Genomic DNA, 24374 nt, shown 5'->3' on the forward strand with positions numbered 1-24374 from the left:
GCCTCACTCAGATCTTTATATGCTTGCACCTCTTCATCTGGAATAAGCGATGCATCAAAAATATCTCTATCTAAATCAGCAATCGCTATCGCCAAAGGCTTGTGGTACGGACCAGGACCGAAGTTTGCAGAACGTGGCTCTCGACTGGGGTAGGAATCTAGTGCACTACGGAACATAGTTTGGAATGCTCGAGCTGACCCCTGGGAGCTGTAAGGAAGAACCAAATACGGAATACCCCTATCCATGGTATGTGGCATTAACCCACACACCCAACAGTTGGTAGTATTCATCACCAACTGATGCTGATGTAGGAGTTGAACAAAAGAGTTATTCATGAATTCCGCACGTCTAACCTGTTCATGTTGGGGCAGAGGATGAAAGGAATGTGGAGAAACAGTGGTAATAGAACTTAGTTTAGGAGAAAAAGTAGGTGAAATGGAAGGCAACAACGACTGTATTCCAAAATACACTCCACCCACCAATAGCATAGAAACAGTCAGAACAGCAGGAATACCTGAAACAAAAAGCATTTTGTTCGTACAATCTTATGCAATTTTGATCTTTGCGCCGACATCCTTTCTACTTCCAACAGCTCAGAGAACGCCATCCTCTAAAAACCGTCCGTAACGTCCTTGACGCACTTCGTTCTGAGTAGCAATTATCAATTCCCAGGAGTTCCCAGGAATCGACAAAAAGGTAACCGACCTAGTGTCAGGAACCTGCTAAACAGAAGGAAGTACCCGCACGGCCCTACGGTCAACCCGGATGATAGGTTTTCTTAAACAAACATCCAATTGAATAAAAAAGTCTCTTAGCTGTAAAAAGTACACATGAAAAGGAACTCGAAAATCAGTAAAGGATGCAATTGTTCTTAATGTTCGTGGCAACAGTAAAGGACAATATAAATTCAAAAAAAATATTAGTCTTTGTCATGTGAACGAAGAAAATATCGACTTCTTCCAGGTCGAGTCTGCTCTTCAAATAATTGTTCAAATTGTGAAACAGTGTTCAATCGATCAGATGACAATTCAGCCCTTGAGCTCTCCAAAACTGACGACTCAACAGATGTGTCTGGCTGCAATGAATTGTTTTCTACAGGTTGAGCATCACTAAACGGCACGAAACATAGAGAGGTCTCGGTTTCCGTTGCCGCAATACCAGTTCTCACCCAATTGTCTGCTGGTGAAGGGATCGGAACCTTTTTGGTATGGGTGGAATGCACCCAGTTCTTTCTGCCTTCCAACCGAACTGCAGTCCTTGTAGCCAGCAATACTTGGAAGGGACCCACAAATCTCGGCTCCAAGTTGCGTTTTCTGCCAAAATTGCGGGTGACAACCCAGTCACCCGGTTGGAGCCGATGTCCAGGACCCTTTGTCTGTGCCGGTAGAGCTTCAAAGACCTGTTGATGAATTAACCTCAGTTTAGCAGTCAGATCATGAAGATAATCAATTAACATTGGATACTCAAGACTATCAAAGGCCTTAGGCCTCGGGACTCCCCAAATGTTTGCAGGGCGGCCGAACACAATCTCATATAGGCTAAGCCCTACTCGAGAGTGCACAGTCGCCCTGGTCGATAAGAGAGCCAGAGGCAAGGCATCAGGCCATGACAGACCAGTCGTAGCTTGTATCTTCGCAAGTTTCAGTTTCAAAGTACCATTGTACCCTTCAACCAAACCCGCTGCCTGGGGATGATTGGCGCTATGGAATTTTTGTCGAATTCCAAGGCCCTTACACACACTCTGCATCACGCTTCCCACAAACTCACTTCCGTTATCTGACCACACAATCCGTGGCATTCCATACCGAGGAAAGTATTCCTTCAGTAGGACTTTCGCTGTGGACAGGGCAGTATTATCCTTAAGAGGATAGGCCTCGATCCATCTTGAGAACGCACAAACCACAACTAAAACGTACTTCAGATTATTGCATCTCTCCATATGGATGAAGTCCAGTTGGATAACCTCAAAGGGACATGTAGGAGGAGCAAAATGGCCGGGTGGAGTGGGGGTGCCCTTGCCAGGATTATGCATCAAACACACCATACAATTCTTAACCACTCTCTCAGCACATTTAGCAATACCATCATTCTTCCATACAGGGGACAACAACTTACATATACCTTTCGCGCTAATATGTGACAAGCCGTGAGCCATAATCACAACGGCTAGCACATATGCATCCGGTAACATCCACCTCTGACATTCCGACAAGTCAACCCAACATCCATGCGTGTCTAACTTTCTCGTGCTTTCTTTCCACTTGGTCTTTTCCGTTTCAGTGGCCTCATTCTGAATTGCTTTCACGCTCTCAACAGTGTCTTCACACATACCAGTCTCCGTCGGCCACCTCACTGAACTCGTAACATACATTCGGGTCGCAAGATTCTTAGCCGTTTCCTTAGCAATCTCATCCGCAAATGCATTACCACGACCAACATCATCAGTAACCTTTCGATGCGCACTACATTTAATGATTGCCACCTGTTTAGGCAATGTAAGTGCATCCAAAAGATCGTTCACAAGCTGTCCGTGTTGGATCTTCGTACCATGCGATGTCATAAATCCTCTTTCTCTCCACAATCGACCAAAGCTATGTGCAACGCCAAACGCATATTGACTATCAGTAAACACATTCACTCGCTTTCCCTTAGATAAAACACACGCTCTCGTCAACGCAATCAACTCTGCCGCTTGCGCTGAATTCTGACTCAATCTCGCAGTTTCCACAACCGTACTCAACGTCACTACAGCATACGCAGTCGTCACATCACCATTCGGCAACTTAAAACATGAACCATCAACATACAAAGTGCCATCGAGGTCTATCAATGGAGTGTTTTTCAGGTCAACACGACCCTTCGTTTCTTCCTCAGTTCGTAAATAGCAATCATGTGGTGGTACATCATTTGATTCCATATTAGTCGGCAACAATGTCGCCGGATTCAGCACATTACAACGCTTGATCTGTATATGACTTGCCAAAAGTGTCAACTCATAACCGGACAACCTTGCACTCGTCAGATGTTGAGTTTTTGTACGATTCAGGAGAGTGTCAACTGCATGCGGAACCATCACTGTGAGCATATTATCCATGGCCAGACCTGCGGATTGTCGAATAGACACCGCAGCTGCTGCTGTCGCTCTCAAGCAACTCGGCAACGCTCTAGCTACCGGGTCTAAGGTCGAGGAAAAATATGCACATGGACGCTGCTTACCACCAAATTGTTGCGTCAAAACACTCAACGCACAACCTTCTCTCTCGTGAACGTATAGTGTAAACGGTTTACTGTAATCAGGAGTACCTAACACAGGAGCCGAACACAACGCATCACGCAGTTCAGAAAAACTTTTCTGACATTCTTCCGTCCATGGCAAAGGAGTCGAAACATCCTTGCACGTGAGAGCTATCAATGGCTTCGCTAACAGTGAAAAGTTCGGAATCCACTGTCTGCAGTATGACGTGATACCTAGAAAGGCACGCACATCTCTCTGAGTTGTTGGCACAGTCATTCGAGCGATCGCTGCAATTCTTTCTGGGGTCAATCTTCTTCCCTCCTTTGACAATAAGTGATCTAGATAGGTTACTTCTTGACAACAATATTGTAGTTTAGAAGGTGACACTTTGTGATGTAAGTCACATAGATGCTGTAACAGTGATACTGTAGCAGTTTTGCAAATCTGTTCAGTGTCAGCAGCTACCAACAGATCATCAACGTACTGAATCAAGGCCGCACCAGCCGGTAACACAAACGCATCAAGTTGACTCTTAAGAGCTTGGCTGTAGATCGATGGACTCTCACAGTAGCCCTGAGGTGCGCGTTTAAACCTGAAGCTGCGACCACCTAATGAGAAACCGAATAGATCTCTGCTTTCCTCAGCAATCGGAATGCTAAAGAAAGCATTCTTCAGATCGATTACCGAGAACCATGATGCAGAAGCTGGAATCAGAGTCAGCAAAGCTGTAATGTCAGGTACCACGGGAAACTGTGGAATTACAATTTTATTTACCTCTCTTAAATCAATAACAAAACGATACACAGGAGGCTTGGATGGATCAGTCCGTTTCAAAATAGGTAACACAGGACTATTACACACGTTACCCCGAGTTTCTTCGATGACATCTTTATCGATCAAATCGTAAATGATCGCTAATAGTGCTCGTTCTCCATCAAGAGAGATACGATACTGGGGAATGCGTGGTAATTGCACGTTTGATTTCAATTGAACAGCATAAGGGGGTATATCCAGCAGGCCCACGTCATTGGGACCTGTTGCCCACAAAGACTCAGGAAGAGAACTCAATTCCGGTGGAGCTTATCAGTTGACAAATACATAGGAGAGATCACTCTCTGACCCAACGTAAGCTCCACTCCCGCAGGAGAACAGTACAAAGTCGCATATAACCGCTTCAACAAATCCAGGCCCAAAAGATTCTCACCACAACCAGTAGTCAAAATCAAAGGAGCTTCTAACTCACGAGACCCAATTGAAAGGGGCAAAGGGCTAGAAACTGGATTGCTAACGGGGGCGCCAGAGAATCCAACGGAAACATTCGTTAAGCCAGACAAAGGTGCGCCAGGGAGTTTCGAATGCATGATAGAACTTTTCGCTGCACCAGTGTCCAACAGAAAAGGCTCAACTACGCCCAATGTGGCAACTGCGACGTAAGGCCCTCTCTGATCAACCGGAACTGATACTACTCCCTCTCTTTGTCTATGGCTGTCCTAGTAATTACCATCAGCATCAACATCATGCTCGACATAATAGTCGTCCACATGATACTGTGCAGATCTACCAGACGATGAATCGCGCCAATCAAAGCAATTTTGCGAGTCTGATGAAGTGGCAAAACGCTCATTCTGATTCTGAGTAACACCGCGACCTCAACCACGTGATGCTTGGTGAGGACCACTACGACCTCCTCGAGCCGAAACACCATTGTTTCGGTCACGCAAAACTGGACAATTAAACTTCAGATGGCCCTCACCCCTACAATATGCGCATTGATTATACCCCAGCATAGATCGTGATGTAGAGGAGTCAGTACGCGACTGCGACCTAGAATACTGTGATTGTAATCGATTTTGCTGTTGCGAGTCATTTTGATTCGGGCGCGGAGGATACGCTTGCTGCAATAAGACCTTAGTTTTAAGATCCTTCGTTTTCTTATCTGCACGTTCGCTTTCTTCTTTCTCTCTATTTTCGTAGTATTGGGCCGTGGCTAATATTTGAGCAGTGGTAGAAACGGCCCACGAACTTTCAGAATTCTTCAATTTGTTGCTTAGTTCAGGCAACAAATTCGATACAAATTTATCAACAAACAGTCGCTGACCTCCCTCAGTGCTCATATCCTGACCACTGTGATCGATGAATGCCTCCTCAAATCTCGTAAAGAAATCGGAGACACTCTCGCCCTTCTTTTGTTTGCACGCAGACAGTTTGTCCCAGTTAACCCTTATTGCTGGCATAAGCGTCTTCATAAGTGTAATTATCCTCTGGGGCAGATTCTCAATGATCTGTTCAGGTTTAGACCCACCAACTTGTCGTCCGTCGGCCGCCGCAAGAGCAGCCCAATCACCGCCTAACTCAGCTGCGTGATTCTCTTGACGGATTTTCGCCCAAATCGGTTGAGGTACTACATTACCGAACAACATGTCGATATCGACGCGGTTCATAACAGTAGCATCCACTAATTGGGATAACTCCTTATAATAACCTGCCGGATTTTTGCGGGGGTCAGGCAAAGTTTGCTTCACCTGCAAAACTTCCGATCGCTTCCATGGGAGGTGTATCCAAACTCTCTGAAAGTGTGGTGGAATAACAGGATTAGCAGCAGGATCACCTGGCATCCACACTGGGGGAACTTCCCGCATAGGATACTGACCAGGTTGTGCCATCCACTCCTCAGTTTCGTCCTTAAACAATGCTCGAGGTTGTACTGTAGATCGAAAAGATAACAGACGCTCTAAAGCACGTCGGACATTACCACCCACAATCATACCATTCGAAAACTGATTCTGAAGTTCAGTCATCTCGGGCGGTACATTGTCTACCTCATCATTATCCCACTCTTCTCTCGAGGATTTACACATTTCCTCGAACACGAATCTTTGTGTGGGCTCATTAAACTGAGAAAATGTTTCAAAAACTATACGCGAAGTGTACTTAGCAGGATGCCTAATCCATTTACGCGCCATTTTCACTAACGTCTCACATTCTCTACCATCAGGAATTTGACTGCGCCTCTGAGAGACATCAGAAAGATCGGACCCAAGTATTGGTCCAAAAAGTGGAGAATAGAGATTAGCAACAGCATTAGGTATACGACTACGAACAGAAGGGGAAGAAGAAAGAAGTACAGGAGCAACAACATTAGGAGTAAACGTAGAAACAGTAGCAGTAGTCGAGATAGCAGGAGTAGTAGTAACAATAGGCTGATGAGGTACAGGCAAAGGAGCAGTAGGAAGAAGAGCGGGTAAAGGAGTAGGGACAATTTGGGGCACAAGGGGATTCGGGAGAACAGGAGGAACGACAGGCTGACCAGCAGCCGCCAGAACAACAGGTTGAGGAACAGGAGGAATCACAGGAACCATAGTATCTTGTGCATAGGGAGGTGGTGACTTCAATAGATAAGACAATAATGGATCCTCTACCGCTTCTTCTCCCTTCCTATCAGAACTAGACGGTAAAACCGGATAACATTTATCCACCGCCATATGATGCAGTCTAGCAAAAACTTCCTGTTCCTTCTCGTCTCTGTCTCGCTGATACTGTTCTGCATTTCGCATTACCGTAATAATACCTTCTCTCTTATTTTTCTTAATCTGTTTGATTTCTTTCTGCTTGGCCTCTTTACGCCATAACCAAAAGGAATCAAACATGGCCGGCCTAGCTTTCTTTTTAAACAATTTAGCTTCAAGATTATCTAATATTGCAGTTTCGAAACTACCATGTGGTGGCCAACTAAGAACACCATCATTTTTAGTGTAACGAATCCAATATTCATTATATACGATAGGACCTACTCCGTGGCGACTATAGAGCTCATAAATTGGAGTTCCAACTGGAGGTATCGGACATGAATCCTCCAGCCGGGAATCCGTGCTGCAACTTTTAAGGAAACCAAACAAAGTACTACGGCCAGGCATCGTGCACACGAACCGAGTTTACAAACTTCAAGGGCTATTGAATTACGATGTCCTCGCAAAAAAATGCAAGACCCTCGGTTTTTGGCGATTGCAATTGTCAAATAAAACCCAACAACTAAGAACCAACAACTAAGAACCACAAATGCAATGGAACCATGCAAACAACCAAGTTTAACCAAGTTACAAAAAATACAAAGTAACCGTCCCAAAAAGGAACTACAAAACCATGGACTCTGGGAGCGACCCACAAATACTTAACCGAAAGAGCAATGGCGTCACCAGGAAGGCCCGTCTATCGTCTCGCCGTACAAAGGACTACGCCAGGTGCCAAAACAGGTCGACAGTCAGGGCATCAGTCCGTCGCAGCCGTCAGGAGGCGGGAATCTTCGCGGGAAAAGTCTTCAGACCACTTATTTCAACAACTGGATCGATGAAGCGGGGTGCACCTTCCCTCGGAGATTTCACACGAAGTTCCTCACGATCGTCGGGCTTTGGACCGGTACCGCTGAAGTCGCCCTACGTTGGGCGCCAACTGAAGGACTGGGCTATTCTAAGGCCCAGCGGTGCCAGGGGACAACACCTGAAACCTTCGTGGGTTACCTGTTCCGGCGTACAAAACACAGAGACACGGGACACTTCCTGCGGCGTCAAAGATCAGTATTTATTTACTGCAGGGATACAGAAATCGCAAGAAGTACACAACGTGTAGGTTCTGAGAGACTGCTTCAAATTGCAAAAGTGGATCGCTCCTTTTATACACATTTTCGTCATTGAACAACATGGCGAACAAAAGGTTACAACTCAGTTCCCACAGTAAACTTCAAAGGGTCGCATTCATGTTTTCAAAAACCCGGAACATAATTACAGCAGCATTGCCGGTTCCCAACTGTGAAAGCACGTTATCCCCACATTAAGCACATTCCATTCTGACTGTAAACGAATTAGGAGAAGGAACAGAAACAGGTGCAAAGGAAAAACAAGGATGAACAACAGATTGGAAAAGAGTGTAGGGAGCAATATCGGAAACATGATTGCAGGATCAAAGGATTTGTGCCTAATGCATGCACGACTGAAACAATAAACTAGCACGGCAAGATGAGCCTCGAGCGGAGCCATCTGCCCTTGCAGTGTCATCCCCCTCATCATCAAGACACCCTCAAAGGAACACGTGTCCTCCGCGAAAGCCTGGGAATCCCAGGGTCACGAAGCGGACAGTGTCCGTTCGCTGGCTACTTGAGGGCAAGAGACAAAATGGATGCCGTATCTAAAATGGAACCCGAGGGTTCAGATGGACACACCCAGGAATGAGACGAACCATACATAGCAGCGTAGCGAAAACGCGTACACCCACTAAACTCGTCATTTGCGGTTCGTAGATACCAAACTCGTCCATATTCGAACAAACCCAAAAATGTCATTACGAATCTCACGGAACCTCAGAGTTGCATTCTTATTCCCCTCCTTAGAAGGAGGCCTGGGAGGAGCCATGTCCTCTGTCATGTGTGAGGAAACTTCACTAACCAATAGCACAGCATTCGATTTTTGTTTTGTTTTAACATAAGCTGGTTAAGGGAAACCCAATTGCTTGAGCTTTGTGCTCTCCCCCACTGAATGGTCCAAAAAAGTATTGGACATTAAATTTATAACAGAGTTTTCAATATTCTTTGTGACTTTGCCCATAGAGGCTGACACAGCCTGTTCAACCAAGGTCTGAATAAATAAATTCAAATTATCCTTAAGACTATTGTCTTCCTCATCAGTATCCTGAATTAGGGGGGAACTGTCCAGTTCCAAAGTAAAAACAAACAATAATTATGACCTCAACAAAAGTTACAGCAGAAAAGGGGTTAAAATACCAGGCACCGGGAAGAAATGAGCAAGCTCCTCCTAAGGGCGTCACTCAAAGCAGGCAGAAAGTTAAGGGGTGGCCGGTCAGAAAAAACAAAGGTAGGACAGAAGGCTCACCTCCCGGGGAGAGAGCTCCGTAAACACCACTCAGACGACAACACTGGGGAAGTGAAATGTAGGCTAAGATCGGAACGGAATGCTGGTAAGCGGAGATGTTTAGACGCAACCGAGAGTCAAAAGGAGTCACTGAGAGGAAAGTAAAAGGGTGCTGTAAGATAAATGGTCATATGACAGATGGTGCAAAAAATGGCCAATGTAACGGTAAGCGCTGTTGAGCACGAGGGGAAGTGCGCGCATACAATGCGGCAACGTGCCGACTAGGGAATACAAACACTGCTAAAATATATATCAAATACAACTGTAAATATATGCAAAACTAATTATTAATCACGTAATAATAAAAGTATGGGCAATACTTATCTTGACAGCGAGCAGCAAGAAAAGAGGGCTGTTCGCAGTCAAGCTGAGTATTATGTGTGCCTATTGGTTGTAATTGTTACTGCGTTGTTTTTTCCCATTGACTGGTAGTCCCATGCCTTATGGGAATTGTAGTTTCTAAATCTTGATTGCTGCTATTCAAAATAAAGCAAGAATAGAATGCATAATAGGAGCCTCTGGTCTTGAAATAATATGTACTCTGCCAAGTCTAGAACAGTTATCAGAGTAGGGGAGATGCTCATCAACATTATCTTTCTAAAGCCATTAGAACTAGAGAATAATCCAATTGCTGCTTAAAGAACGACTGTACCGGATATTCCAAAGCCCGCCAGCAGGAAAGTCTGAGAGAGTAGTGATGTCCAGTAGTGCATTTTCATAATACATTTTTTTTAAATGGTGTGGTAGGATGAAAATAGAGAACCAACGGCGAACCCCAGTTGCCGCACTTCCTCGATGTAATCCCGAAGTAATAGATTACTAATATGATGAAAGTCGGTGTGCACACTCTGCTCCTGCACACGGCGTTGTAGGATGCCAACTGCCAAGCAGAAATACAGAACTTTGAGAACAATGGAGCGGTGCACTCCCAAGTTAATATAACGTCAATAAAGAAGCTCGATCAGTGTCTTCGTTGCAAAAATATATAAATCTTTATTTCAAACAATTCATGGGATTTGCGCAAAGCATCAGCCAACGCGTTTTGTTCAAAGGTTGAACTTCATCAGGGCAAACGTAGCAGAAGATGAATGTGGCGAGAAATATGCTTCTATTAAGAGGTTCAACGAGCCCAATCTGGTCTGGACCCTGGTCTGGAATAATGTCCAGCATTGTCGATCTTGTGACTCTATACGTTGTGTGGGCCTCCTTGATAAGGGCCTGTATAGTATTCCTGCAGGATGGAAAAGTAAAGGCGCCTCCAACTTGCCGGGTGTGGTAGGATATTGGCATTTAAGAGTGCACATTCTTCAGTGAACCCCTCTTTATGCAGTTATGTCACCGAAAAAAGATTTACTGACTGTCAGTTGAGTTCTGATTGGGTAATAGGAAGGTTTTAATGACTTTTCCCAACTTATGATGGTAATTATTAATGATAGACCACGGGAACTGCAAAGCGAATTCGTACTATCCATCTCCAAGAAAACGTGTTATTTCTCAACTTCCACCCCCATTCATCGATTAAAATATTTGAAATGAAAAATTGTTTCAGTCTTTTGAGATGAGAGTGTCCCCTCTTGAAATACTTTTGCACACGAAGAAAATTGATTCAGTCTCACAGCAGAGTCTGTCTCGCTCTGCTATTGCCACTGGAAAATGAACAAAATGAAAATGTCTGTTGGAGGTGGAGTAACTCTTCTCATTAAAGGCATCCAGGCCCCTTCAGACTGCACATAAAGGACCAACAATGGCACAGCAAGTCAAACCTTTTCTACTCATGCTTTACAATTTTCCCCGTTCTGAAACATTTAACCACATCAGAATTAAGTGCTTTGCCAGAAGTAAGGGCACCAAGGGCACACTGTTTTTGGAAAATAGTAAACCACAAGTAGGCGTATTGTTCCAGGCACATTCTGCTATTAGTAGTAGTGTGCCCAGGACAGGCAATGCGCCCTGTCCTTATTGTAACAGGAGGAAAAGGCCAAGCATGCAAATACTGTGCCAGAAAGACAGTGCCAAATATGCAGTGTTGTGGCTTTTGCCATGGTCTCTACTAAGGGTTACCGGGCTGCTTCTTGTTGACTGAATACCAGCATGCCATTCCTTTCATTTAGGAATGATTGGTTAGATTGGAAGTAGATGAGGAATACGACTCACAGAATGCACTCATTAGTTAAATGGAAGCCCAGGACTGGAACAACTGTGTCCTGCTGGCATGAAGCAATAAGACAACCTTATTCGTATCACCTAAAAACACAGACAGAGTCATCAAAAGACTGATCCTTTGCAACTGTGAGCACACGCTGAACAATACCCTTGTCTAACTGACTCCTCCTCTGCCCCTGCTTCCTAGATAGGATTGATACTTGCACATATGAGGGTGAGTATAATAACTGCTGACTCCTGTGGTGTGAAAGTGAGTAAAAATCAGGCTGCCACTCATCAACCCACTGACCCATCCCCATCCCCATGCCAAGTGAATTGTGATACATGCATATTCATAGGTAATCTCTGCATGTGAGGATGTGCTATCTATTTGTTTGTCTATAAAGAATGTGTGGTCACCTAATAGTAGTTTGGTGATTTGTTTATGTATTTAAGAGTATACCTTAAAACATATTTCATTAAGTTACCCTCAGTTGTTGATTGCTTTCACTGTTTAAAGCACTCAGTTTGATAAGCATGACATATTTAACACCCTACTTATAACAAACAACTGAAGCTCTCTGTAGATTTAATTGAATAACCAGGAGCTGACTTTTAATCAGTAGTTGAGGGTAAATCAATGGTACAGTAGTATTGGGAGTTAGCATGTCTTACACACAATGAACAGTATTGCTAAAAGAAGGAAATCTGAATGAATACGTTAGAAGAAAAAGTAATTTAACAAAGAATACATTAAAGGCACTATGTCACTATGGTCATTGCTGCGAGCTGGAACCAAGGAGTGCCCTTCTACGCCTCTTACCTGGGGACCGGTGTTGAGCTGATCAGGGGCTGCTGCACGATCGCGGAAGGCAGTCGCTCCTTCTTGCGCTGCTGCTGCTGGTCGCGCTTGCTCTGCTCGGTGCAGCGGGGACAGAACTACCATTCCCAGCATTCCCGGCAGCGTTACCGCCCCCACCCACGACGACTTCCACGCCTGGAGGCGCTAAAATCAAACAGCTCCCTCGGTGGAGCGGGTGTCATTGCTGCGGGCTGGAACCAAGGAGTGCCCTTCTACGCCTCTTACCTGGGGACCGGTGTTGAGCTGATCAGGGGCTGTTGCACGCTCGCGGAAGGCGGTCGCTCCTTCTTGCGCTGCTGCTGTTGGTCGCGCTTGCTCTGCTCGGTGCAGCGGGGACAGAACTACCATTCCCAGCATTCCCGGCAGCGTTACCGCCCCCACCCACGACGACTTCCGCACCTGGAGGCGCTAAAATCTAACAGCTCCCTCGGTGGAGCGGGTGTCATTGCTGCGGGCTGGAACCAAGGAGTGCCCTTCTACGCCTCTTACCTGGGGACCGGTGTTGAGCTGATCAGGGGCTGCTGCACGCTCGCGGAAGGTGGTCGCTCCTTCTTGCGCTGCTGCTGCTGGTCGCGCTTGCTCTGCTCGGTGCAGCAGGGACAGAACTACCATTCCCAGCATTCCCGGCAGTGTTACCGCCCCCACCCACGACGACTTCCATGCCTGGAGGCGCTAAAATCGAACAGCTCCCTCCGCATCGCGGGACGCGCCAGGCTGAGCCCGGGCAGAGGGCGGGCCGTCAGGGGACGGAAGAGGCCGGGCTGGGCCACCCCTCTTGGTTGTATACGACAAGCTGTAAGGAGTGGAACGTCCTCATAAGGTGACTATATATCTTGCGTGGTGACTCTGCCCTGTTGTTCCCCCTAAGTTGTAGCTCCTGTTTTTGAATGGGCAAGAGAAAGCTAGTTGAGAGTTCTGGGGGCCCAGGGGGAAATGGTTCTTTGCCTAAAGTATGGAAACTTAAGAAGTATCGCCGTGCTGCTAAACAGCCCGATCCGGAAGGGACTCTGACGCGTATTGGCGATTTGGTGGGGGAGTGTGAGGCAATTTTGGGATGCGATCAGCCACCAGCGGCCGATAGCCGGGTTGTCGCTTCTTTTTCTTCTTTTTCTTCCTTTGCTGACTTTGAACATGCCAATCCCACACCAGCTCTTACTGTGCCGGAAATGTTTCGTTGTAAGGCCACATTAAGTGCTTCGAAGGGTGCCAGCAAATCGATTGATCCTGAGGTCTCGGTTGTTGGGGATATCCCTCCTTTGTCTCCTGCAGTTGTTTCTGGGTGTTGTGTTCCTACTGTGCCTTGTTTTAATAGGTTTTGCCCATTGATGAACGAACAGGAAGTTAGTAATGTGGCTTCACCCGAACCTCTGTTGTGTTCTCCCAAATCCCTTTCAGGTAACCTTGCTGAGTCACCTAATAACACCTTACACGATCTTATAAAGATGGTTAAGTTGCTGAGGGATGAAATCGATTTATTGAAATCAGTGGTAGAGTCTCTGACTAGTAAAGTTGGGTTGTGTACTGCTGTTCCATCCCCTGCCCCTGGTTTTATTCCAAGCACCATTTTACCTGCTCCAGTAGATCCATTGGGTCCTCAGGATGTCTGTCCAGGGCTTTCCAACCCCTGTCCCAAAGGTATTGTTACATATAGCAATGCTGTTAAGGCTGGAATGAACCAACCTTTGGTTCGTCCAGCAGCTAATGCTAGTAGTATTTTGCAGGCTAGAACGAATTGTACAAAGAGGCTGGGGGCAGGAAGTGACTCTGTCAAATTTGACCAGCAGTCACTGGCTGGCCGGGGTGCTTATAATGTTCAACCTAATGTCCAATCTAAGGGTAATGCCATGGATTGTCCCAATAAAATATTTATGACCAACGTCCCTAAATTGACTACATTTAGTGGCACTGAGTCTCCCGAGTCGTTGACTAACAAAGCGATTAATTGGTTGAGACACGTTAGGGGATGTCGTTCAGTCATCAGGGAAGACATTTCCAGAGCCATTAGACTTTCCTCATCTAGGGTCCCTGTTGATTGCATTGAATTAACTCTTAAAAGTAACTATCTCACTGAAAACCTTCTATCCTTGGAGTTTAGATCCACTCCCCCGGAAGGCTCTACCATCCAACTGCGAAGTTACCCCCCGCACGACCTAGGGGGGTTTAAGTGTGGTCATTGTAGCGACAGGGTGGTGGCTGGTTCTTCCCTGGATAATATTGACTGACTTCATGACGAGGGGGATGTTGGCCATTGGGACAGAGGCGCACGGGCTGTGACCAATGAGTATCAAGAGTCTACTATGGCCGGCCTTTGTATCAACCCCTATTCCTACTCTGTGTACCCAGTCCCTATAGCCCCTAATATCTGCCACTCTATTTCTGCCCCAGATTTACGCCAGGGGCTTGACCAACCCATCAGTGGTCTTTTAGCAGACGCGCAACTCACCGTTTCTGATCCTGTTGGTCTTGCCTTGACTGGTGGCTCCTTATGTTCCTGGAATATTGCTGGCCTAAATTCTAAGCTAGCTATTGCTGATTGGGTCACATTTATTAACACAATGGATATCTGTTTATTCCAGGAGACCTGGCTCTTAGAGCCACGCTTTTGTGTGGGCTCCCTAAATTTCCATATCCCGGCAACTAAGGGGTCCCATGGGCGTCCATCAGGGGGCCTAACTATTTGGTTAAGAAGCGAACAGTGCTTGACTGCTAAGCTCCTCCACACGGGTAATCGTGATATTCAACTGCTGAGGCTTGAGCTTGGAATATTGGGTAAAATGGACATCTATAATGTGTACGTAAGGTGCTGTAGGGGTGTTAAATCCTCGGTCATTGATGATCTTTTACGCCTGTTGGATCTTTACTCAGCTGATACCTTTGTTATCATAGCAGGTGACTTCAATATAACGTTTGAACCTCTTCTTGAAAACAAGTGGGATACGCAGGATAATGAAGAGCTAGGTTGGGGTATCCTCCCCCTGGAGTTGTCCCCTTTATCAAGGTGGCCTGAAGTGGCCATTTTGATTAATTCCCTTTGAATGGATAGGGGCTTGAGGGCCCTGAATGGTAGGATGCCTAGTGACCGCGAGGGAGCCTGCACTTTTAATAATGGAGTGAGCAGGAGCCAAATTGACTATATTTTGGCTGACATGAAATTATGGCACTCCCTTGTCGACATGAAGATTGTGTCCCTTCCGGAGAGTGATCACAACCCTCTCTGTTTATTACATAGATGGTGGAAGGTTGATAGTGGCCCCGCCGAGGATGGGGAGTTGAGTCCTCCTGAGGTGGTGCCATCTAATGACATGCGCCGTTTGAAATGGTCTGGTCTTATGGGGAACCCCGTCACCTTAGCTCAAATCCAAGAAGAGGTGGATGGTTCCATTATTACTATAGAGTCAGTTCTTGCCTCCAACGGTAATTTATGGGATATAACATCTGCGCATGATAGTTTATTTACCAGCCTGAAGTCTCATTTCCTTATCAAAGCGAGACCAGGACCAAGAGGTGCTATCTGTCAAGCCTCCTGGTACAATAAGGAATGTAGGGAAGCTAGGCTACTACTTGGGAATGCTTTGAAGGGTGGGGATGTCTCCCTGGTTCGCCATAGAAGAGTCATCTATAAGAACTGTGTGGCTAGAGCTAAACGCCATTGGGACGGGAAAAAAAGGGAGGGCCTTCTTGAAGCAATCCTTCAAAATAATAGTAAATTATTTTGAAGTATTGTAAAGTGGGGTTCTGGTGGTCAGCCGGAGTGTCCCCAAAATAATGTCTCCCAAGAGAAGTGGGTTGAGTATTTTAAACCTCAGTATGCCGCACCCATTGATCCCTCCGAAAGTCAGGGGTCCCACCAGTTGTTTAAACCTGATGATGATTTTACCAGCACCGAGGTAAACTTAGCACTGGTTGGAGTGGAAGCTGGAAAAGCCCCCGGCCCGGACGGTGTACCTGCGGATGTCTTCCTGCATGACAAGCTCAGATGGGGGAGATATATCCAGCTGATTGTTAACGCGCTGGCTCATGGTGCCCCAATCCCTAGCTCATGGAAAGCTGCGAAAATAATCCCGGTGTACAAAAAGGGCGACCGCTCGCTTCCGGAGAATTATCGGCCCATTAGTTTGATTGACGCTATCCAGAAGATCACTGGTAGATTGATCCTCAACCGTGTTCATCTCTGGATAGCGTCAAACAATATCTTATCTTCATTCCAGGCAGGTTTTCGCCAGTACACCAGTACCATCGATCAAGTATTTCGCTTCATCCTTCTTTACTGGAAGACGGTTGTCCTGGCCAAGGGGAATTTGTATGAGGTATTTGTGGATCTAAGGGCTGCCTTCGATTTAGTACCACGTCCCAAACTTTGGTTGACATTGAAAGATCTAGGGTTTCACGGCGGCTTGTTGTCCTTGATCCAGAGGCTGCATGCGGATAACTCTGCCAGAATCAGATGGGGAGGGCAGGGAACAACGACTGAGGACTTCCCTGTCCAAAGAGGTGTTAGGCAAGGTTGTGCAATGGCCCCAACATTATTTTCCCTTTATATCAACAATATAGCGGATCGACTTTTGAAAGCCCATGTAGATGCACCCATTCTTGGCAACACTAAGGTCCCTATTCTAATGTTCGCCGATGATACGCTTTTAATTGCTAAAACACCTTGCGGACTCCAGCGTTCATTGGATATTTTTGAGACCTTTTGTGTTGACCGTGGCCTTGAGGTTAATATTAAAAAAACCAAGCTTATGGTATTCAGGCCACATAAATCTTTTAAAAATAATTTGGTTTTGTTTAAAAATCCGCTAGAACAAGTACAGGCTTTTAATTACCTAGGTGTTAACATCCAAAATAACTTCTCGTGGAAATTACAGCGAGACTTGTCTACCCTTAAACACAGGCAAATTGCTGGAGCTCTAGCTGGCGAATTTAAAAAGTCCCCCTCGAAGCCTATTAGACCTGTGCTTCAGGTGTACAGTGCCAAAGCTGTGAGTTCGGCTCTTTATGGTGCTGAACTGTGGGGATATGAGAACCTGTCTCCTTTAACTATCTCGGAAAACAGGTTCTTGCGTAGCATCACTTCTCTCCCCCAGAGCACACCTATAGTTCCCTTAAGACATGACCTTGGTAAGAACTCAATAGCCGATGTAGCCAGGCTTCGTCCTATTCTCTATTGGCGTCGCCTGTGGACCACCCCAGATTTAGCCCAGTACGCGGAGGGTTTTCTAGATATAATGTCTTTGGTGGGCTCCCGGAAGATCGTTTGGCTTAACGAGACCAGAAAATCCCTTGTGGCCTTAGGGATGAGCGATCTCTGGGAGAACCCTTTGGCTGCTTCCTTCCCATCTAAAGCGCTTATGAAAGAGAAATACTGGGAGCTGGTAAATGCCAAGGTACTTCACGAAGCTAAATCCCTTTCGCTAACTGACGAATTCCTGAGCATCAAATCGGCCCCAAGGTTAGAACACTTTTGGGATCTCGTTACCAAAGTGCTTGATAGGAAATTATTTTTCCAGATGCGGGTGAGAGTGTTGCCTCTAAACTCTTTTTCAGCTAGGTGGAAGCCTACAAGTAGCAACCTATGTTTTAACTGTAATTCCCAGGTGGAAACCCTAGCACACATGTTTTTTGTTTGCCCTGCCTACGTGGCCCCGAGGCGTGTATGGTTGAGACCTGTTTGTAAACTACTGGGTACTAGATGGAGTGTTGAAGCAGTGAGACTCCTTCGTACCTGCACAGACCCGGTAATTGTTGTGGCCGTTGCTAAATTTCTGGGGTGGGCATGGGTTATTAGAATTAAGAGCATTAGCTAGTAGCGTTAGCGGCCCTGGATGTTACCCTCAATGACCTCTTTGTGTATTATATGCTTTTAAAAAATATTTGTAAATATTTTAAATAGTAACATTTTTATATTGTCTCCTTGTTAATTTATCTGTGTATCATGTACCTGTACTTGTTTTGTATCGCTTTTATGACTTCTGTCGAATAAAGCTGTTTTTGGAATGAACCAGGAAACAAACTTAAAAGAAACAAAATTATTCTCATTTATAACCCTTGATAAATAGGGGGGTAAAACCCGATGTTGGAAATAAACTCTGACTCTGTTCATTATGCTTCTTATGTAGCAATTAAAAAGGAAGTATAACTAGCAGTAAGACTGATGTGACACATTTTTTATTGATTTTACATCCAGTCTCAGTAGTTTGCCGGTGATAATGTGTCATAGTTTTTGATTACTGTGATGTAGTTTTAGTACATACAGGGAAACTGCATCACAAAAGCAAACTTACTGCTAAACTTATTTTATGGGTCACTATACAGCTCTGTCCATACCCCCTGCAATGCAAAGCCTACAGCTCAATATGCACATACACAGTAATATCTGCTTTGTTAAAAGACACCAGACAAGAGAACTTAATTTCCCATCAGTAATCTGTATAGCAAGTAACATCACTTCCTGCCTTCTCACTATTTCAATCAACTCTTCAGGGTTTTCAATTGTACTTGTGTCCACAACTAAGGGCTGTTATATATAAGGGTATTGCCGGTTTGGGCCAGGAAGGTCCTTGGGCCAGGTCCCAATTTCCACTGAAACTTACAAGGTAAGATATAATCATGTGCCGCACCCTGCATCCCATATTGCCAACCACACGATCACATTCAGACCTAGAGAACTCAGATATTCATATAGGATTTACATAACACACAGACCCAGTCACATGCCACATACCATCAAACTGCAGATCACACATTTCAACTCATGTTCATTAACACTTGCTCTGCAATACTACATTAACCAGACACACCAGAGTACTCCATGCACCTCATCACTTATACCAGGCTTGACACACTCTTCATCACAGAAACAAGTCTCACCCCAACATCCTCATAAACCCTAGACATCCTTCTTCCCACAGACTGCAGACAATAAGGGAGGAGGCCTCACTGTTGTTCATAAGCCCAGCGGGTCCTGCACCCTTTTCAAGCAAGTAGCACTCAACTCCATGGAGCTGCTGACATGCCATTTCTCCGCAACTCAGACCACCACCTTCCATCTCATCTACAGAACAAGGACTGCCTTGATGAATTCTTGAAACTCCTTGCCACCTTGTCCATGGTCGCACCTCCCTCTTGGGTGCATTCAACAACCCAGACAACATAAGCTCAAATAAGAGACAACCTGCTCAACCACATCGGCACATTAACTTGGTACAGCATGTCACAGAATGGACCTACCTCTTCACTATCCCTATCTCCCTGCTCAGCGTCCTACCAACAAACCAAGGGCAACCCAAAAGAGTAGACCAAATCTACAGAGACTTCTCAGTGGACAATTGGACAACCTAATGCTTGAACTCATCTCTCATCCTATCAACTGCATATCCGATGCAAACTCCCTTTTGAATAACTTACACACGTTTTTGGAAAACTATATGAACATCCATGCCCCAATTAAAATGTAAAAAAAATTAAAGACAGAGCCTTAAGCATCACAGTACTCTAAAGACCTTGCTGACAATAAATGATGCATCTGCAGACATGAAAGAAAATGAAAGAAAAACTGAAATCTTGAATAGCTTACAATACTGAAGTCCCCACCAAGCAATAAGATGACATATCAGTACACCACCTAACGCAAAGTAGCATACCAACATCATCAATGTAGCCCTCAACATGAGCAGAATATTTTTTGAGACAATCAAGCACTGCATCAATCCTCTACCGAACAAAACTATTCCTAAATCCATGGATAGTGTAAGGCCATCAAGCTCTTCTTCAGAGAAAAAATACAGAAGATCCAACAGGACATCGACAACACCAAGCCTGCTTCATCTCTGACACCAACTCCTTCCCATAGAATGAAGTGTTGAATGGTATTTACCATCAATGTCCTACATTTGCTCTCCTCCTACCTTTCCACTTTCCAACCAGCACCAGTTTGTTCACTTGGGAACCTCCAGGTTCCAAAAGATCCTTTTAATCCGTGGAATGCAAAAGGATTCTATACTTTCCCCTGTCATCTTCAATGTCTGCATGGAGCCACATGATGATCTACACACAGATAACAGCATCAAGATTCACCAATATGCGATGATTTATAACTCTGCTTAAAAAGTCTCCTGTGCCTCAGACACCCAATGGCCAAAATATTCCTTGAAGAAGGCAGCACAGCACTGTGTGGATGTGTCCCCCTGGGCACTAGGTGGGTCTCCAGGTGGAGATCTTTGTACCAATTTTAAGTAAGTTTGACTAGTTCTTCAAAAAGCAGTCCGGAGCGTATTTCTTCTGGAAGTAAGTTTATTCACTTATCTTTGAAGATTTGAGCATCTCAATTCAATTTCAATTTCAAAAGCTTTATTCGGTTGGAAGGGTACAACCATATAAGCAAGCAAACACTTAAAACAAAAAATAATAAAATTACATAGCATATAAGAAAGCCTTCTTCACTGTATTTTTATGCATGGATGTGATCAATTTCCATGCAAAACAGAGAGACCTTCAGATATAAAGTGCAAATTTCACATAAAATGACAAATGTGCTAAAAAACCGTGCATGAAGAGTGCAAAAAGACAAAAGGGAATAATATTAAAGTGCAAATGCATCTCAAACAGAGCTCAAGGTTTTGTAATACATAAAGAATTACTAACAGTACTAGATAAATGTGCAAAATACGCAGATCAACGGGAGCTATACAGGAACAATTATAGACTTCCTTATAGATACACATTTTAACACATAAGTTGCGGTAAAAAAGCAAATATCAGTGCTTTCCAGAGTTGTTAATAACTTCAATGCAGATTTAGTGGACCGAACATTGTATTTTAAAAAGATGGGTTTTAGATAAAACCTCCTAAAATGACTATAAAATTTACAAAACAGTAAAAAGTGGCAACAACTTTGTTTTGAGAATTGTCGCAGGGGCACATGTTATCAGATCTGATTTTCATATGGGGGAATGAAACTAAGTGATGGACAATCCCCAACCTTATGCGCGTTAAAACAAAACGGTGAGAGTTACGTGTGACAAAGGAGAGGTAGACCTGAAAACCTTTTCTCAGATTCAGATCATTATACAGTACAATAGTTGTTAAATTTCTGGACTGCTTCTCTCTAGCCGCATTCTTTTATGAGAGAAACTTCAATTTTAGGTCTTTCTTAGGTATCAGTCTTGATGCCTCAGGGTTCAGACGAATATTACAGTTGAATAAAAGATTAAACCAATAGCAAATATAATTCAGCCAGGGTATACATGATGAATTATCAAGCCTCAAGCAATCTTTGATAATTGATTGTGTAAAAATCGTTTCGGTTTTAGACCAGATAGATCGCCAGAGTAATAATGGGCGTAAAGCAGCTAAATCCGCAACATGGTCTATACCTACTTCCTTGTGAATTAACAGGGTAGATGCTGATGGGGGAACACATAATAGTTTTTTTAAAAACTTATTTTCATCATTCTGTAGTGCATTCACACTATGGTGTCCCCACACGCCCGCCCCATATAGTGCAGATGAAATACACCTGGCGTTATAAATTGTCATAATTTCTTTTATCCTCCTTTGACCCAATTTAGCAGAAAATCTAAAAATACTATTAGTATTTCTAATCATCTTTGATCTAACATTTTCATCCTCTTGAATCCATTTCCCATCTCCTGAAAATGTTATTCCTAGGTAGCAAAACCATTTGACCGTTTCAATCTTGGCTTTATCAATATAAAAAGTGGTGGTGGTTGATTTAACTTTCCTCCCACATGCCATTGCAAATGTCTTGGTCTTGTTAACTACCAATTTTCTATCTTTGATAAATGTCACAAATCTGTCTATAAGGCGTTGTAACCCAACCTGTGTTCTTGACAAAAGTACGGCATCATCAGCGTACAATAAAATTGGGGTTGCGTTCCCATTTATAATAGGGGCGTCCGAGGGTAGTTTACATAAAATTGAGTCAATCTGATTAATAAATAATGAGAATAAAAACGGTGCTAATACACAACCCTGTCGGATGCCTCTTGCAACTTTAAAAAAAGGTGTACATTCACCCTGGGGGCCATAGCGAACCTTACAAGATAACTGTGAATAGAGCCGCGCCAGGAAGTAAACGCACTCCTTTGGGGCGTTAAGTTCTAATAAAATGTCCCACAAAATTTCATGATTCACAAGATCGAAAGCGCTGCTCAGGTCAGCAAAACAAAGGAATAGGTTTCCTTCCTTGGCAACAGTGTATTTATTGACCAGAAGATCAAGATTAACGCACTGCTCCAAGGTACCCAGGCCTTTCCTGAAGCCATATTGTGCCTTTGATAACATTGAATTGTCTGTGGCCCAATTTTCTAGTCTGTTTAGCATTATTCTACTCAGAATTTTAATAGAGGAATCCAGTAAAGAAATAGGGCGGTAATTACTCGCCTCAGACTTAGAGCCTTTTTTTAAAAGAGGAATTATTAAGGACTGGCCCCATGAGGTGGGTAATTGACCCTCTGCGGTTGCGTTAAAAAATCTGGTTAAAAGAGGGGCCCACAAATGCCGTTCAGATTTATAGAGGTCCAACAGGACCCCGTCTGGGCCAGGGGCTTTACCTCCTTTACTATTATTTAATCCTTCATAAACCTCTTCAAGGCTTATGTTCAATGGTAGCCTAGGCCAGGAAAGGTCCTTATCCAATATTAAATCTAAAACAATCCCACCTGGATTAAAAAAATTTAGAAAATGTTCCATCCATGAGTTACAATCTACATATGAAGATAACTCTGGAACTCTGTCATTCTTTAAAAAGGAGCTATTGATGGTCTCCCAATAAAGTTTGCTATTTTTTGTGTCTGCAGCTAAACTGAGGTTATCCCAGGCCTCTTCTTGGAGTTCTTTTTTCCTTTTGGCAAGGGATAGTTTATAATTAATCCACGTTTTATGCACTCATGATTAACAGCATAGTAGTAGAGTCGTGCTGAGTACCACACAACTCCTCCCACTAAACACACCTTTAATGGCATAAACTCCATCAAAAACTGGCACCAAGCGTTGATTTCACCACTGCCTTCGTTTACTATCATCATCTTATTAGAGAGCATGCCACATTTCTAACAATTCATCAGCATAAAGACTACAATATTTCCTCCTCCTCATTATACTGTTGCATTACAGATTTGTCCCTGACGAAGGGTTGTTCTAACCCGAAATGCACTGGATAATGAACAAATGAGATATATGAGATGCTCAAATCTTCAAAGATAAGTGAATAAACTTACTTCCAGAAGAAATACGCTCCGGACTGCTTTTTGAAGAACTAGTCAAACTTACTTAAAATTGGCACAAAGATCTCCACCTGGAGACCCACCTAGTGCCCAGGGGGACACATCCACACAGTGTTGTGCTGCCTTCTTCATTTCATTGACGTTCTTGACCGGCACATCGCCCCAGGAGCACTTTTCAAAAAAACTCTAAAAAAAACTCTGCAAAATACCGACCTTTTCCCAAACTTTCACAGTTGTAGCGTGCACAACTCATTCTTTATTAGCAAAATATTCCTTGCACATCATCCAGACTTGGATGTCCAGCACCTATTTGAAGTTAGACCCAACCAAGACAAAATTCCTGTTATTGGCCAAGAACAATAGACAAGATTCAGTACAAACCTGGCTCAAGGGCATGAACTTTGATGGCTTCAAAACCGAAATTTAATTGAATGCTTAGTCACTTGGATTCACTCTGGAACCAAATCTCACCTTCAAGGAGCAAATTACCAAAAAACAAAGAGGGCCTGGGACCAGCTCATCTCGCTACAAGGCAAGGAGTCCAAATGAATACAGTTAAAAGGAATTAATAGGAATAAATTAACAGTCCACTTGGTATATGCTGTATATTAAAAACATTCACAATTTGCAAGCCTCGTTATAGCCTTATCGTCCACAGAAAAGTAATTTGTAGCATGCATTGGGGTATTTTGAGGAAATATGGTGAAATAAAGAGCTGTAAACTGACTCACAAATGAGGGCCCATCTAAAAGGTTTTAGAACTCAAATGTGACAGACTCGCAGGTGAGGCCTTTACTGAATTCCTTGCTGACAGTATACACTGTTGCAAGCAAAGTGAAGGGACATACACTATTAATATTTCACCCAAAATCATATTTCTCAGTTCATGAATGATAATTCACCCAAAGTTCAGGTAAAACCTATTTGTGGAGCCATTGACAAATGTTGTCCTTTTACTGGGGACAACTGCACTT

The 24374-nt window shown here is 44.1% G+C and overlaps 1 protein-coding gene across 1 annotated transcript in view; it reads left to right on the forward strand.

Moving 5' to 3' along the window:
• Positions 1 to 24374, forward strand: part of LOC146855753 (NLR family CARD domain-containing protein 3-like) — a 203160-nt gene that overhangs the window by 172691 nt on the left and 6095 nt on the right. The gene's annotated exons all lie outside the window — the stretch shown is intronic.

This window comes from Triturus cristatus, chromosome 4_1 (genome assembly GCF_964204655.1).
Source record: "Triturus cristatus chromosome 4_1, aTriCri1.1, whole genome shotgun sequence".
Lineage (NCBI taxonomy): Eukaryota > Metazoa > Chordata > Amphibia > Caudata > Salamandridae > Triturus > Triturus cristatus.